We start from the raw sequence: 15,914 nt of genomic DNA, 5'->3' as shown, positions 1-15,914 counted from the left end.
TCTTTTCCTTTTTCTCTGCAACAGTTTACTGTGAATTTCTTCTTTTTGCTCTCCATTTTTCTCTTTTCAACTCAGATTCTGTTTTTGAACTCATGTTTTACTCTTTCCACAGTTTTGCTGCATAATTTTTCATTTTTCTGCGGCACTTTTGTTCTTTCTTTTTGACTTTTTGAACTCAAACTTAGATAGCTTGCTATTCCCCTACCCCAAACTTAAAAATTTGCTTGTCCTCAAGCAACCTAAATGGATGCTACCCCAAACTTAGTTTTAAAACTCATTCTTGATTAAACTCACAATGCCTTTGATTAATTTGAATGGTAAAATTGGTTTTTCAGCAAGGCTTGTAATGAAGTTAACTCAAGAAAAGGGAATATTAAGCTCAAATGGGTAAACTAGGGCAATTAATCATAAGGGAAGGCATTTTAGGCTAACTAGGTATATCAAACATGGCCTCTATCATGTGTGTGAGAACTGTAACATGCATATTCAATTAAGAACAAGAGCAAGTTCTAGAGAATGCAGTAAAATCTGATTAATCACACAAGAAAAAGAAATAGACAGCGCAAGTCTCACTAGGTATTTATAAGTGATCATGTGGATTAATGAAAACACAATGCATTTTTCAGAAGTATATGCACCTAGTGGCAACTGCCTAATTTTTGAAAATACAAGTGTGATCTCATTTTGAGAATGGGAAAAACAACTTAAAAAGAAATTCACACAAAATTCACAGCCAGCAGTTTATCATCTATTCTAGTATTTAGTGTTTTTCAAAAACAATTCAGTGTAATGTGAGGCTACACATGAATAAGAGGTAGAGAATGAAACCCCCCTTTCATGGCAGCTTGTGCAAGAGTCACCATCCAATGTGTGTGAGTGTTGTGTGTGTGATATTCTCTGCACAAAAACACCAGAATTCCATCAACTCGCAACAAGAGAAAGGTAATTAGTTAAAAACTAATATAATTGCAAAATAGGTAACTGAAAATTAAACCAAATTGTACCAATTAGTGATTACAACCCAAAAAGTTTAAAACTACAAAAATTTACAAAATCCTAATAACAGAAAATAAATTCCTAAGCTAATCTTCTGCTGCATCTTCTTCCTCTAAACTTTCCTCATCAGAACCTTCTTCTTCTTCCACTACCTCTTCAAATGGTGGCTGAGGAAAGTGGGTTCTGTATATTGGCATATTCTTGAAAACAGAAGAACGAAGGCACTGGGCATTCTCTGCCAAGTCTGGAGTATGATACATTTCTTCTTTGGTCATTCCCAATTTCTGACCAATATTCAGCATAATACATTCCATTAACATGACTCTAGCTTTGAGGCTATTATGCAGCTCAGTCTGCCTTTCAGCAAGTTGATTCTGCCCTTCAGCTAGCTACTTCAAAGTGTCCTTCATCATCATTGGTTTCTCTTTCTTGAATTGTGAAGGAATTGGGGCTGCAGAGGTGCAAGATGCATTTGCATAAATCTCTTTGATCAGAGCTGCAGAAATAGATGGTGCAGTTCTGATTTTCTCTTGATAATCACCAAACTCTACTCCTGCGTCTTCGCAAAGTAATGTAATTACTGAAGGGAGGGCTAATGAATCCCTTTTTGTCTTCAGTATTCCCAAGATACATTCACTTATTACTTCTCCCACATCTATGTAGATGTCGGATACTATGGCAAAAAGCAGAGCAGCCCTCTTCATAGCTAGTGTGGAGCTATGTTTGACAGGCATGAAAGAATTTAAGATAAACATGCTCCATACTTTGGCAAAGGGCAGAAGATTCTTGGTGACAATATGCTTTGGCTTCTTAGATTGGTTAAGCTCCCATGTGGTGCCTGGTTTCCCAATCCTTTCCAGAATTTGCACAAAATCAATATCTGGACTTTCCTTAAATGTTTTGAAGTCCAGCTGTGCAGCATGTTGTGCAGAATTAATTTCCAGCACCCTGTTGATATTTGCTGGTGAGAAGTCAATTCTCATGCCCTTGACCATGGAGCTGAACTTAGGGGTTCCTTTCCCTTTAAACCTTATGGCATTGGCATAGAATTCCTGAGTTATTTCCCTCCAACCCAGGCCAGCTGTTGCACAGAAGAATTCCCAGCCTCTTTTCTGGATTTCCTCCTTGAATTCAGGGTAATTGTTCCCAGCTATTTGGAATGCTCTGTCAGGAACAATTTTTCTTCTTAGAATATTGGCTCTGAAAAAGTTTTCATGAGCCAAACTTCTGAATCTCGGATCATGTGTGGCTGGAGGTGAGGATCCTGAGGGTGCAGCTGTTCTTGGTGGGGGTGATGGTGTAGGTGAAGGTGCAGGTGCAGGAGATCTTATTGAAGGTGGTGGAGAAGGTGAAAGTTCAGATGTAGGTGCAGATGATCTTGTCTGAGGTGAGGGAGAGGGTGAGGGTTCAGAGATCTGAATAGGTGAAGAGCTTGAGACACCATCAGTTCTGGCCTTCTTTGATGCTGCAGCTTGGAGATTTCGGCTGGATCTTCTTGTTGGGGTTGTGGAAGATACAGCTCGCTTCTTCTTAGGGGTGGTAGAAGATGCAGCTTGCTTCTTCTTAGGAGTGGTAGAAGATGCAGCTTGCTTCTTCTTAGGAGGACCTACAGGTGTGTTGAATGAAGTCCTAACCATTTTGTAATTTTCTGCAAGAAATGAGTAATTGTCAATTTAGAGTTTTAGAATCAAAGAATAATCTTATACTGCAGAAAATTCAATCAAGCAGTTTGCAGAAATTTAAATTTTCTAATACTTCTCATCATGCAATCTGCCAATAATATCATTCACATTCAAATACCAACACCCAATTGCACAACTTAGTCAAAACATGCAAAATCTAACAGTAGAATTTCTGAGTACACACTCTTATCAAATATCAGGGTAACGCAGAAAGATAATTACATGCCTTGACCAAAATTTCAAACTAATTTTGTGCTGACAGCAAAAATTCCCAATTTGTGTTCATTTTGCAATCAAGTATGCATTTCAAATATCCCCAATTTAATATCTAACTCAATTTCAGCACAACTATGTATTCTAATTTCCAATTCCACAGTTTCAGAAAATTTTGTTGCTGTTAGTTCAGATTCTGCAGAGATTTGGTTCATATAGTGCAATGTGATTTCAACCCTTCCATTAAACTAACATACATGACAGAGAACAACTATCTGAAGTATTATCCATTCTATTTTTAACCAATTAGCTTCAGAGTGTGATGAATTTAAGTCTGCTATCAAAACATATATTATACAGATGCACAGAATAAATGCTCAACATTGATCCATCACATTCAGAGAAATTTAGATACTCCTAAGCTGAAAATTCAGGAGGTGTTCACTATCATTAAAAATTAGGGTAGCGCAGAGCAATATTTTCAAGTTTCAACCAATTTTCAAACATAATTTTGCAACCCAATCATTCTCAGCAAAAAGTTATTCTATCAAAGTAATGCAGAATTACTTGTCCTGGTATTTTCCTAACATTCGATTGCATTACATGCAGTGTATGGTTGCAATTAATCTCATTCAACAGTCTTAGCTCAAACAACTTTTCACTGAATTCTTTTTACGTCATCCCAATTTTTGTAGAACTTTTATTCAAATATGTACAATGCAAATTCGAATGCTCAATAAATGACAGGGAAGACTTCTTCAGTGTATTGTTCCTACAGTGCCTCAGTACCCTATTCTACATTTTTCCAAGTTTTTAAACGCAGAAAACCCTAGCTACAGTTACAGAGGGATGAGAGTAAGTGTACCTTGCAGGAAGATGTAGTATTGCATGAGAAATGCTGGTTGATTCTAGGTCGACGCACACAGAGAGTGAGATTTGAAGAGAAAACTTAGACAGAGATGAAGTTTCAAGCATGAAAAGTGTGTGTGCGTGCTCAGGTTAGGGATTATATATGGTTACGATGGGCACGTGACAATTTTTTAAAAGAAATAAACGTTGTAAAATTAATTGTTCCCAGCGTAATCACTATTATTCGAAAGAGTGAATGTTCCAGAGAGTGAATTTTTCAGAGTGAGTCGCGCGTTATCACTATTGCTGAGCAAAGTGATAACGCGCAGCAAAGTGATAACTTTTTTCAATAAAAGTACCAACGCAGAGATATTAGAAGTTTACTTACCTGTGCGTAGTCACTCTTGACAGAAAAAGGAAGCGTTCCAGAGAGCTTATTTTCCCATCTGTAGTCTCTGCGTGATCATTTTTATCAGTAAAAGTGATTGTTCCAGCAGAAAACCTCAAAATACATTCTCTGCGTAGCTTCTTTTTTGCAATAAAGTGACTCCTCTCATTAATCAAATACCTCTAAAACCTCAATTAATTCAATTGTCACTCTTTAATCCATCAAATACACACTCTCCACATTGAATCTTAATTCAAGTATCTCAATTGTGCCTCAGAAAATTAGATTCAATAGAATATTCACATACATTATGCAGAAACTTCCAGAAATTGGTAAAATCAGATTATGCAGAATCTTAAACTCTTAACTGCACATTCACCTCATCAATTCTCAGATTAAGCAAGCAAATGCACCTCAGAAACTCAGATTTAGCAATATTTGTGTGGAATTTTTGCAGAATATCAGAAATTTACAGAACAATAGTATGCAAAATTCTAAAAACACTATATAAAGCTTAAAGTGGGTTAGAAATGTGAGTTGCCTCTCACAAAGCGCTTCTTTAATGTCACTAGCTTGACATTAGTTGTTCCTCACTCAAGAGGAACCAATTTCAAGCATGATATGTTTCTTGCAAACTCTTCTCCATGATAGATCTTCAATCTTTGGCCATTGACCTTGAATTCCTTCTTGTTTTCTGATCTTCTATAAGAATTGCTCCAAAGGGAGAGGTCTCCTTAATTAAAAATGGTCCAGACCATCTAGATTTCAATTTCCCTGGAAACAATTTTAATCTCGAATTGAATAGCAGCACTTGCTGGCCAGGTTTGAAATCTTTTTGCAGAATGAACTTGTCATGGATTCTCTTGGTTCTTTCTTTGTACAACTTTGCATTCTCATATGCTTGCTGTCTAAATTCCTCCAATTCATGCAACTGCAAAACTCTCTTCCTTCCAGCACTTGACAGATCGAAATTAAGCCATTTTGTAGTCCAATATGCTCTATGTTACAGCTCTAGAGGTAGGTGACAGGCCTTTCCAAATACTAACTGATATGGAGACATACCAATTGGAGTTTTAAAAGCAGTTCTGTATGCCCACAGTGAATCATCCAGCCTCTTTGACCAATCCTTCCTTGAGCTGTTCACTACTTTCTCCAGAATTTGCTTGATTTCTCTATTTGAAACCTCCACTTGTCCACTTGTTTGTGGATGGTATGGAGTAGCAACTTTATGCTTCACACCATATTTCATTAATACAACTTCAAGATACTTGTTGCAGAAGTGAGTACCTCCATCACTTATCAGCACTCTAGGCACACCAAATCTTGAAAAAATGTTCTTTCTTATAAAAGAAATCACTACCTTTGCATCATTTGATCTGGTGGGAACTGCTTCTACCCATTTAGACACATAATCCACTGCCACTAGAATATATTCATGTGAAAATGATGGGGGAAATGGTCCCATGAAATCAATCCCCCATACATCAAATAGTTCTACTTCTAAGATGTTGGTTAATGGTAGCTCATGTCTTCTTGAGATATTTCCAGTTCTTTGACATTTGTCACAGTTTTCTACATACCTCTTGGCATCTTTGAAGACTGTAGGCTAAAAGAAACCTGCTTGCAAAACTTTTGCAGCAGTCCTTGAACTTGCATGGTGACCTCCATATTCTGAATTGTGACAATGCCATAATATCTTAGCTTGCTCACATTGTGGAATGCATCTTCTAAGTAACCCATCTATTCCAATTTTGAACAGGTATGGGTCTTCCCACACATAGAATTTGTTGTCATGTAAGAACTTCTTCTTTTGCTGCCAAGTAAACCTCTTTGGAATAAATTGAGTGGCTTTAAAATTTGCAATGTCAGCAAACCAAGGCATGTTATCCACTGCGAACAGCTTTTCATCTGGAAATTCTTCATTTATTTCCAATGATTCAGTGGGTGAACTCTCCAAAGGTAATCTGGATAGGTGGTCAGCAACACTGTTTTCTTTCCCTTTCTTGTCTTTGATCTCTAGCTCAAATTCTTGGAGGAGTAGAATCCATCTTAATAATCTGGGCTTTGCATCCTGTTTTGTCAAGAGATATTTAAGAGCAGCATGATCAGTGTATACAATCACTTTTGAACCCATTAAATATGATCTGAACTTATCAAAAGCATATACAATAGCTAAAAGTTCTTTTTCTGTTGTTGTGTAATTCACTTGTGCAGGATTTAACACTTTGCTTGAATAATAGATAGCATGTAATTTCCTATCTTTCCTTTGTCCTAACACAACACCTACTGCACTATCACTTACATCACACATGAGTTCAAAAGGTAGTTTCCAATCTGGTTTTGCAAGAATAGGTGCAGAAATCAATTTCTCTTTAAAAACAGAAAATGCATGCAAACAATTATCATCAAATATGAAATCTGCATTCTTAATAAGTAAATTACTCAAGGGTTTAGCAATCTTGGAAAAATCTTTTATGAATCTTCTATAAAACCAGCATGTCCTAAAAAACTTCTAACTCCCTTAACATTGATAGGTGGAGGCAATTTACAAATGACTTCTATTTTAGCTTGGTCCACCTCCATTCCTTTCTCTGAAATTTTGTGACCAAGGACAATGCCTTCTTGTACCATGAAATGACACTTCTCCCAATTTAACACAAGGTTAGTGTCTTGACATCTCTGCAAAACAGTGGATAGATTAGCTAAACAATCATCAAAAGAATCACCAAAAACAGAGAAATCATCCATGAACACTTCTATGATGTTTTCTACCAAATCAAAAAAAATAGAAATCACGCATCTTTGGAAAGTGGCAGGGGCATTACACAAACTAAATGGCATTCTTCTATATGCAAAGACTCCAAATGGACATGTAAATGCAGTTTTCTCTTGATCTAAAGGATCCACAGCTATTTGATTATATCCTGAATACCCATCAAGAAAACAATAAAATGAATGTTCAGTAAGTCTTTCTAGCATTTGATCTGCAAATGGTAGTGGGAAATGGTCTTTTCTGGTTGCATCATTTAATTTCCTATAGTCTATGCACATTCTCCATCCAGTCACAGTCCTAGTAGGGACAAGTTCATTCTTTTCATTAGGTACAACTGTCATACCACCTTTCTTTGGAACAACTTGGACTGGACTTACCCAATTGCTGTCAGAAATAGAGTATATTATTCCTGCATCTAACAGCTTCATGACCTCCTTTTTAACTACCTCTTTCATGGCTGGGTTTAACCTCCTTTGTGGCTGCACAACAGGTTTAAAATTCTCTTCAAATAAAATTTTGTGCTTACAAAATGAAGGATTTATACCTTTCAGATCTGTAATACTCCATCCAATTGCAGATTTATGTTCTCTCAAAATTCTGAGCAATTTTTCCTCTTGTTCTTCCTTAAGTTCATTATTGATGATAACTGGATTTTCATGTTTCTCATCCAGAAATGCATACCGCAGGTGGGAAGGGAGTTATTTCAGTTCTAGCTTTTGCTTTTCCTCTTCTTCATCATCCTTTTCTAGCTTCTCCTTCACTGAATTTTCTGCAGATTTTTGAATTGGCAGAGCTTCTAGTTGCTGCTGCACTTTCATAATGTATTCTTCATGCAGAAGTTCAGATTTGTTATTCCCTGCAGATATTATTTCTTCTAACACAGCAAGTTCATCAATTTCATTAATATGGCATTGTGTAATAGAAGCATCCAGTATATCTACCTTCATACATGTACTATCTTCAATTGGATATTTTAAAGCTTCAAACACATTAAACACTACCTTCTCATCTTCAACTCGAAGCATAAGTTCACCTTTCTGCACATTTATTAAGGCTCTCCCGGTTGTAAGAAATGGTCTCCCTAGGATCAAGGGAATGTTAGAATCCACCTCTATGTCCAGAATTACAAAATCTGCAGGAAAAATGAACTTGTCAACTTTAACTAATAAATCTTCAACAACTCCATATGGATAAGTGTATGATCTATCAGCTAGCTGCAGTCTAATGTTGGTGGGCTTCACTTCCTCTATGCCAAGTTTCTGCAGAACAGCCAATGGCATCAGATTTATGCTTGCTCCCAAGTCACACAATGCTCTTCATACAGTGCAGTTTCCTATTTCACAAGGAATGCTAAATGATCCAGGATCTTTCAGTTATTGAGGAAGCTTTCTCTTGAGAATGGCACTGCACTCCTCTGTCAAAGGTACTGTTTTATCATGCTCTAGCTTTCTTTTTCTGGAAAGTAGTTCTTTCATAAACTTTGCATATGAAGGCATTTGCTCCAAAGCTTCTGCAAAAGGAATATTAATTTGTAATTTCTTAAAGACATTCATAAACCTTTCAAATTGTTCCTCTTGTTTAGGATTTTGGACTCTTTGAGGATAGGGTAGCCTCTTGTATTTTTCTGGATCTATTGGCTTACAAGCTTCCTCAAAGAGTTGCTTTTTGGTTTTCCTTTCAGAATTCATAGGAACATCTACTTTTTCTTCTGAATGGTCTTTCTTCAATAGCTTAAAATTTCCTTGTTGCAGATCCTGTTCAATTTTTCTCTCTGCTACATCATTCACTTTCTTTTCTGCTGGTTTAGGGCTTGCAACTATAGCTCCACTCCTTCTAGTTATGGCTTGACATTGCTCTTTAGGATTGATTACTGTATTGCTTGGAAATCTTCCTTCATCCCTGCTGGATAGTTGTTCAGCTAATTGTCCGATCTGTGTCTCTAGTTTCTTCATGGAAGCTTCTTGGTTTTTGAAGCTTGTTTGAGTCACCTTCATGAATTGCAGCATAGTCTCTTCCATCTCAGTCAACCTCTCATTCATAGGCTTGGAAAATATCTGATTTCCTTGAGGTTGAGTGGATGAATTCTTCTAAAAATAAGGCTGTTGTGTTGCTGGACCTGCATTAGAAAAAGGCAAATTTGAGTTAGAATTCTTTGCAGCAGAATATTGATTATTCCAATTAGAATACTGCTGATTTCTATTATTCAAAAATTGAAATCCAGGGGGATATGATGGCTGTTGTCTCTGAAAATTATTCATATAATTCACTTGCTCTTGTGTTTCACTTGTAGATGCCTCACATGCACCATTTGCATGGTTTCCTCCACAAAAATCACAACTTAGCTGACTGGTAGGCATACTCCCCGTTTGCAGGTTGCTGATTTGTTGTGTTAAGGCAGCTAATTGTTCTGAAAACATTTGATTTTGTAGCTGATTCTGTGCAAGAAAAGTTTCCAGAACCTTAGCTTCATGACCAAAATTTCTTCCTTGATTTCTTGAGTTTGAATTCTGATACATTAAAGATGCCATCATCTCAATAATTCTCTGAACTTCTTTCAAGGACTTTGTATTTAATGAACCTCCAGCAGCAGCATCAACCATTGTTCTTGTTACTGCATTCATCCCATTATAAAAAGTCTCCAGTTGCATCCAATCTGGAATACAATGATGTGGACACCTTCTAAGCAATTCTTTGTATCTTTCCCAGACTTCATACAATGATTCTCCTTCTTGCTGCACAAAGGATGTAATTTCTCCTCTCAACTTAGTAGCTTTGGATGGAGGGAAGTACTTAGTTAAAAACTTATTCACAAGTTCTGTCCAGGTTGTGATGCTTCCTTGTGGTTGAGCTTGTAACCAACATTTTGCTCTATCTCTCAAGGAAAAAGGAAAAAGTCTTAATCTGATAGCTTCTTCACTAACTCGATTCATTTTTATGGTGTCACATAGCTACAGAAAATTTGAAATATGCAGGTTAGGATCATCAGAATTTCCTCCAGAAAACTGATCCTGTTGGACTAAATGTAGTAGGGCAGGTTTAATCTCAAAATGGTTGGCTTGAATAGTTGGCCTAATTATAGAAGAGTTAAAACCTTGCATGTTAGGAATAGCATAGTCCCCTAATGTTCTAATTCTGTTCTGCTCTGCCATTTCTATTGCTGGATTTGGTTGTCTCAAGGGTGTAGATGTTCTTTTCACTCTAGGATTACTCTGAGATTCTGGAGAATGGATAGCTTCTAACTCACTATCACTCCCTATGGCTTTTTCTGCTCTAGACTCTTTTCTCAATCTTCTTAAAGTTATGTCTATGTCAGGATCAAAGACCAGAATTGATTTATTCTTGTTTTTACCACGCATATACAAAGCTAAATTAGACTACAATTGATATTTAGAAATGTACAACAGAATTCATGCAAAATCTATCAGTAAAAGCATATAGAAACTTAAATCTAGCAGTTGCAGAATTGTAAAATCATGTACAAATATGCAGAATGGCAATTACAACTATGAAGAACAATGAAAACTGAAATTATGCAGATAAACAATGATGTAAAACCTCTATACAGCAGACAGAAATATTATGCAGAATACTATACAAGGTGCAGTAAAATTATGCAGAAAGCAATTTAAAAGCAAAGCAACAAAATAAATGCTCAATCTAGTTACTTTTCTACTACTAATGATATTGAAATACAAAATTCCCCGGCAACGGCGCCAAAAACTTGTTGTTAGCAATCTACACTAGCAAGTACACTAGGATTGTAGCAAGTGATGAATAAATTTAAGATCCAAATATCGTCTCCACAGGGAATTTAGATTCAAGTATCACTTCATAGAATTATAACCATTTAAGCTTTTTCAAATTTGTAAAGAGAGTGGTAACATGTAATAACAACAAACTAGAACAATTAGAAGTAAAATAAACTTGCAGAAAACAGAATAATGAACACACCGTTACGTGATAACAGAGGAAGAAACCATAGCTAGGGAATTGCTTCACCAAAACTCCAATGTTTAATCAATAAAGTTCTGAATTAACAAGCAATTGGAAAGAATGACAATCAGTTTCACATTGTATTATTCAGAGGTTAATTCCTTAACTCAGTGAACCTAACATTCAACTAAAGCATTCTAATTCCTTAGATCTGATTCAATTCAATGTTGCTTTAAGTGTAAGAAACCAAAAGATTGCAAGATCAAAATTCCTTATCCCTAAGAAAACTAAAATCTTGGTGATTGGTTCAAATCTGAAGAACAAATTCAATTTCCATTAACAAAAGTTCCTCTGAATTTAGTTAATCAAATTTCCATTCAATTTCCACGTGAAGTTCAGAATTAATCACTCAATCTATTACACAGCCATGACAGCAGAGAAAAGAAAAGAAAGAAAAGAAGAGAAGAAGAAACTCAGAAACGCCATGGAAGCTTGCTCCACTCCAATTTCTCTTCGTGAAGCTCCAAGATTCGAATCCCCACTCCTCTCTCTCACTTCCTCTAACAAGAAGCTAACTAAAAAAACTGAAAATGAACAGAATCCCCTTTTTCCGGATCGTTTCTGGTATTTATAAAATTTCCCATATTTTCACGTTATCACTTTTATGAGAAATAGTAGTTACGCAGAGAGTTTTTGGTTGCGCATTAACACTTTTCCCAGAAATAGTGGCCACGTGCATTTTCCTGATATTGAGAGCTCTCTGGAACTATCACTCTTGATGATAAAAGTGACAACGCAGAGCCAAGGTAGTTGCGCGTTATCACTATTGTTGATAAAAGTGACTACGCGCAACTCGCCAAGTTGAAGACTCTCTGGAACGATCACTTTTGATGACAATAGTGGTTACGCATAGATTTCCTGATATTTTGCCTCTCTGGAACTATCACTTTTAATGATAAAAGTGGTAACGCCCAGGCATCACTTCTTCTTTGAGCTCTGAAGTGATCACTTTCACTGACAATAGTGATCACGCCCAGTCTGCAATTTCTTATTCTTGTGTTTTTGGAGTCCAGACTTGCTTCTTTCCTCTTCCTTGTCATCAACCTCCATGGATATGATCCTTGCTCAATTTATTCCTTCAAAAACAAGATTGAAAACATAATTCCTAAGCAAAAATTTCACAATTGCTAAAATAACTACATATGTAAACAAACTTCAATTCCTTCTCTTTTTCTGAGTTTTCCTGCTTTCTTTATATATTTTTCTTATCATGTGTGTTCGAATTATGCTAAAATATCAGTCAAAATACGGATTCATCAATGCCCCTCCACTTGCGGTGTCTATCATGCTTCGGTCCATAGGGTGCTATCCCTCGTAAAAGTATTGTATCAACAATTGATAACTAATTTAGTGATGGGGGCAGCTAGCTGATACACGCTTTCTATCGTAGTACTTAAATGGTGTAATTCAGTACTAGCAAGTGTGCTAGGTAGTTGTAGCAAGTTATAAAATGTGGAGATTAGATTGAGTCCCAAGTATTGTCCTTTAGGATCTTATTTTTAATCATTAATTCACAAGATAATAACCATTTGCACCAAACAATTCATTGAACGGATTTCAATATGCAAGAAAGTAAAATTCAAAATTAAAGAAATGAGAAATTGTTAAAAACAGAATGTTAACTTGTACTATTAGAATGAATTATGAATGGATGACAGTTAGGAATTTATTTCACTAGAATATCAATATCAATTTAGTTCTGCCTCTGAACATTCAAGCAGTTGATTGATTGACAATCAGTTTCTCTTTACAATAATCAAATATTGATTCCTCAACTCATTGGTCCTAATAATCAACCAAATCTCCCGAATTCCTTAGGCCAAATTTAGTTCAATATTGCATTATGAATTAGAACCAAAAGATTGCAAAACTAAGACCACTTATCCCTAAGAAAATCAATAGTTTTCGTGATTAATTCAAATCCAAGCAACAAACCCAATTTCCATTAGTGAAGGTTACTCTTTGATTAATCAATTGAATTTCCATTCAAAGATCAATTAAACACAAAATTAATCCCTCAATCAAATAAAATACTCAAAGTTCAGAGTCAAAACAAAATCAATATATCAATTCTAGATCAATAAATCCCTAACAAAAAGAGTTAGAAACACATTACAATGAAATGGAGAGAAGCAAGAAGAAAAGAAGATGAAAAGCAAAGATCCATCTCCATAACTTTGCCTTCCCCCAGATTCCTCTAGCAAAGAAGAACAAAAGTCGCTCCTCCTTTCTCCCTCTAACTTCCATTGGAAGTTAAAACGGTTACAAAATGAATACCAAAAACTAAAAATGACAAAAAGCTTTTTTTCTAAGTTTCTAATTCCTATTTATAGAGTTCCCCTAATTCTTTGACTTAACCCTTGAAATTCTGATAGTTAGTTATCCCCAAGTGTTCTGGAATCTTCTAAAAGTGATACAGAAGCTTCAAACATCCAAAAATTGGCAAGAAGAAGAAGTTAAAAAGTTGCAGAATTTTACGCCAAAATGTGCAGTAGCTGGAGTGAAGGCGCGCAGTTGCGCGCCTTGGCTGCATGTGATCTGCGTTCCCATGCTCTTAGCGCCAAGGCTTCAACTGATGTGCGTTGTCACGCAGAAAGTTTCAGTCTAGGCTTTACTTGGATGCTCAATTTCGTGTTGCCACGCCCTGCACTATGAGTTACAACACGCTCTTGCGCTCCAAGGCTTCAACTGATGTGCATTTCAACGCACAACACTTCAATGAATGCTTCTTCTATGTGTTTAGCTTTGCATTGCTACGCCATCTGCTATGCGTTTCCACACTCTATTGCGTGCCAAAGCGCCAGGTGATGTGCATTTCAACGCAATGGCAGTTATCCTGTTTCAGTTATTGGAGTGTTAACGCATAACACTCAAAGTAGCCACGCAGACCCAGTGCTTTATTTTGTTCTTTCCATGTTTAAACGTCAATCACTTGGAGTTGTAACGCCCAGCTCTTAGGATTTCTTCAAGCTTGATTCTTTGACTATTCTTCTTCAATTTCAGCTTTTACTCCTTCCTTTAAGAACTTTCAACAACTTTCCATCTTTTTGCATGAATGATGAATCCACTTTTTATTATATTTTTACTTGCCTTTTTGGTTCTCGTTGATAGAAAAAATGGACTTAGATAGTGTAAATAATACAGAAATCACATTTTGAGTAAATATCACAGGTTTATTAATTTTTGGTTAATTTGCATTTAATTACATAGATATAGATTGCAATTTTAATTATCTTGATATAAATTACCAATTCTGTATCTTTCTGATTTCTTATCCAAATCAAGTTATTCATCCATTGATCAACATGATCATTACACTGTTTTAACCACTTAATCAACAAAAACATGCCATTTGAATTCATGTAATTCAACAAAGTTTCATATGAGCAAAATTGAAAAATATGTTCACAGCTCACAAGTAGTGTTTCCCTCATCACTCAATTAGTGTTTAGGCTTGGTATTTGCTCTCAAAAGCATCATTTTTACTACACTTTACCATAAGCTTGCATAAATTCTCAATCTCCTTTAAAAAAAATGTAACAAATCACATATCAAGAGGACTTTTCAGGTGAAATTAAGGTTAAAGGATAGGTAGGTGTTCAATCAATTTGGGAAACAATGCAGGTTATGCCAAACAGAAAAGATGCAATTCAAGTAGATGATATTCAAAATTTAGCATGAGATTGCATTCTCTTTTCTTCCATTCAATTTCTGCACAGCATTTTCTGAATTTTTTTGAAATATTTCAAGTGTTTTTCATATATCAGTTTATGCATTTATGCACGAATTTCTTTTCTGTTTTTCACTTTTCCTATTTCTTATTTTCAATACTTTGGTTTTTCATTCAATAATTCTTTTCAAATGACTCATACTTTGCTGTTACCCACCCCAAACTTAAAACTTTGCTTGTCTTTAAGCAATGTCATACAATATCACAACATGCCACCCCAAACTTAATTCTGAAAATCATTTTTGGTTAAACTTAAATTGCCTCTTTCTTAAGTGTGGGGGTATTTGATAGTCATATTTTAGTACATCTTTCTCAACATGTTTTTGGTTTAATTGAGCTTCATTAATGCATTATTTTGATGTGTTAGTTTAGATTTGTGTTAGTAAGTAATTTAGGATTTAAATATAAATCTTTCTTAATTCTTGCCATAATTTCTTATTTTGACACAGTTTCTTGCAAAGACCATATTTGAAGCTACACTACTCGGAATTGGACAACATTTGTGTCCCTGGAAAGATAAGACAGAGATATACAACTTCTCTGTTGGAAGAAAAGCCCAGTTCGAGCATCTTCAGGTACAAAATTGCGTCACAATGTTGCGGCCCTCCACTGAAATTTTCAGAATTTGATTGTATTGTTGATTTTACTTAGTTAGGTGTTTAGGAACCTCATTAGGGAGTTGGGCCTTAATTAAGCCCAATTATTTTGTCTTTTACTTAGTTAGGTGTTTAGGAACCTCATTAGGAAGTTGGGTCTTAATTAAGCCCAATTATTTTGTCTTTAAATAGAGGTTATGACTCCATGTACGAATCCTTGTTTTTCTTTTCCCACTCATTAGGAAGGCTCATTCTTGGAAGGTGCAATATTTTGTGGTGGGGATTGATATTGTTGCTGTTTTAAGTTCTCCCATCCCAAGTTTGGATGACTCATCCAACTTGCAGGCTCATACAATGTAGGACAGAAATTAGTATGATGTTCTGGTGAATTACAAATTTCACACAACATTGTAGCCATTTGTGACAATGTCAACTGCTCAATCAAAGAAGCTAAATCATCTAGTTTGTTCTCTAGTCTTCTATGATCAGCCAGATAAAAAATTCTCTGAGCAATAATATCTAAATAAGAATGAAAAGAAATAATTTTTTTCAAAAACCACTAACCGGCCTTTGACTTATTGCCATTATGTAAATCTCGTCGAGCTATATGATATACATATATTACAATAAGAAATAGGAGTTGTATGCAAAAAGTTATGTCACTTTTAAGTTTGGATAGAGATCTCCACGTTTA

At 35.7% G+C, this 15,914-nt stretch overlaps 1 non-coding gene across 1 annotated transcript; it reads left to right on the top strand.

Annotated features, from left to right (window-relative positions):
- The first annotated feature begins 9,559 nt into the window (after positions 1-9,559).
- On the top strand, positions 9,560-9,666 carry LOC113864036. The gene has a single exon (XR_003504643.1). It is a non-coding gene; the product is annotated as a small nucleolar RNA R71 (small nucleolar RNA).
- The last annotated feature ends 6,248 nt before the right edge of the window (positions 9,667-15,914 follow it).

The sequence above is a fragment of the Abrus precatorius genome, unplaced genomic scaffold (assembly GCF_003935025.1).
Source record: "Abrus precatorius isolate BTA unplaced genomic scaffold, Abrus_2018 Scaffold3, whole genome shotgun sequence".
NCBI lineage: Eukaryota > Viridiplantae > Streptophyta > Magnoliopsida > Fabales > Fabaceae > Abrus > Abrus precatorius.
Note: the sequence above shows the minus strand (reverse complement) of the source record. Positions and strands in the feature narration are given on the sequence as shown.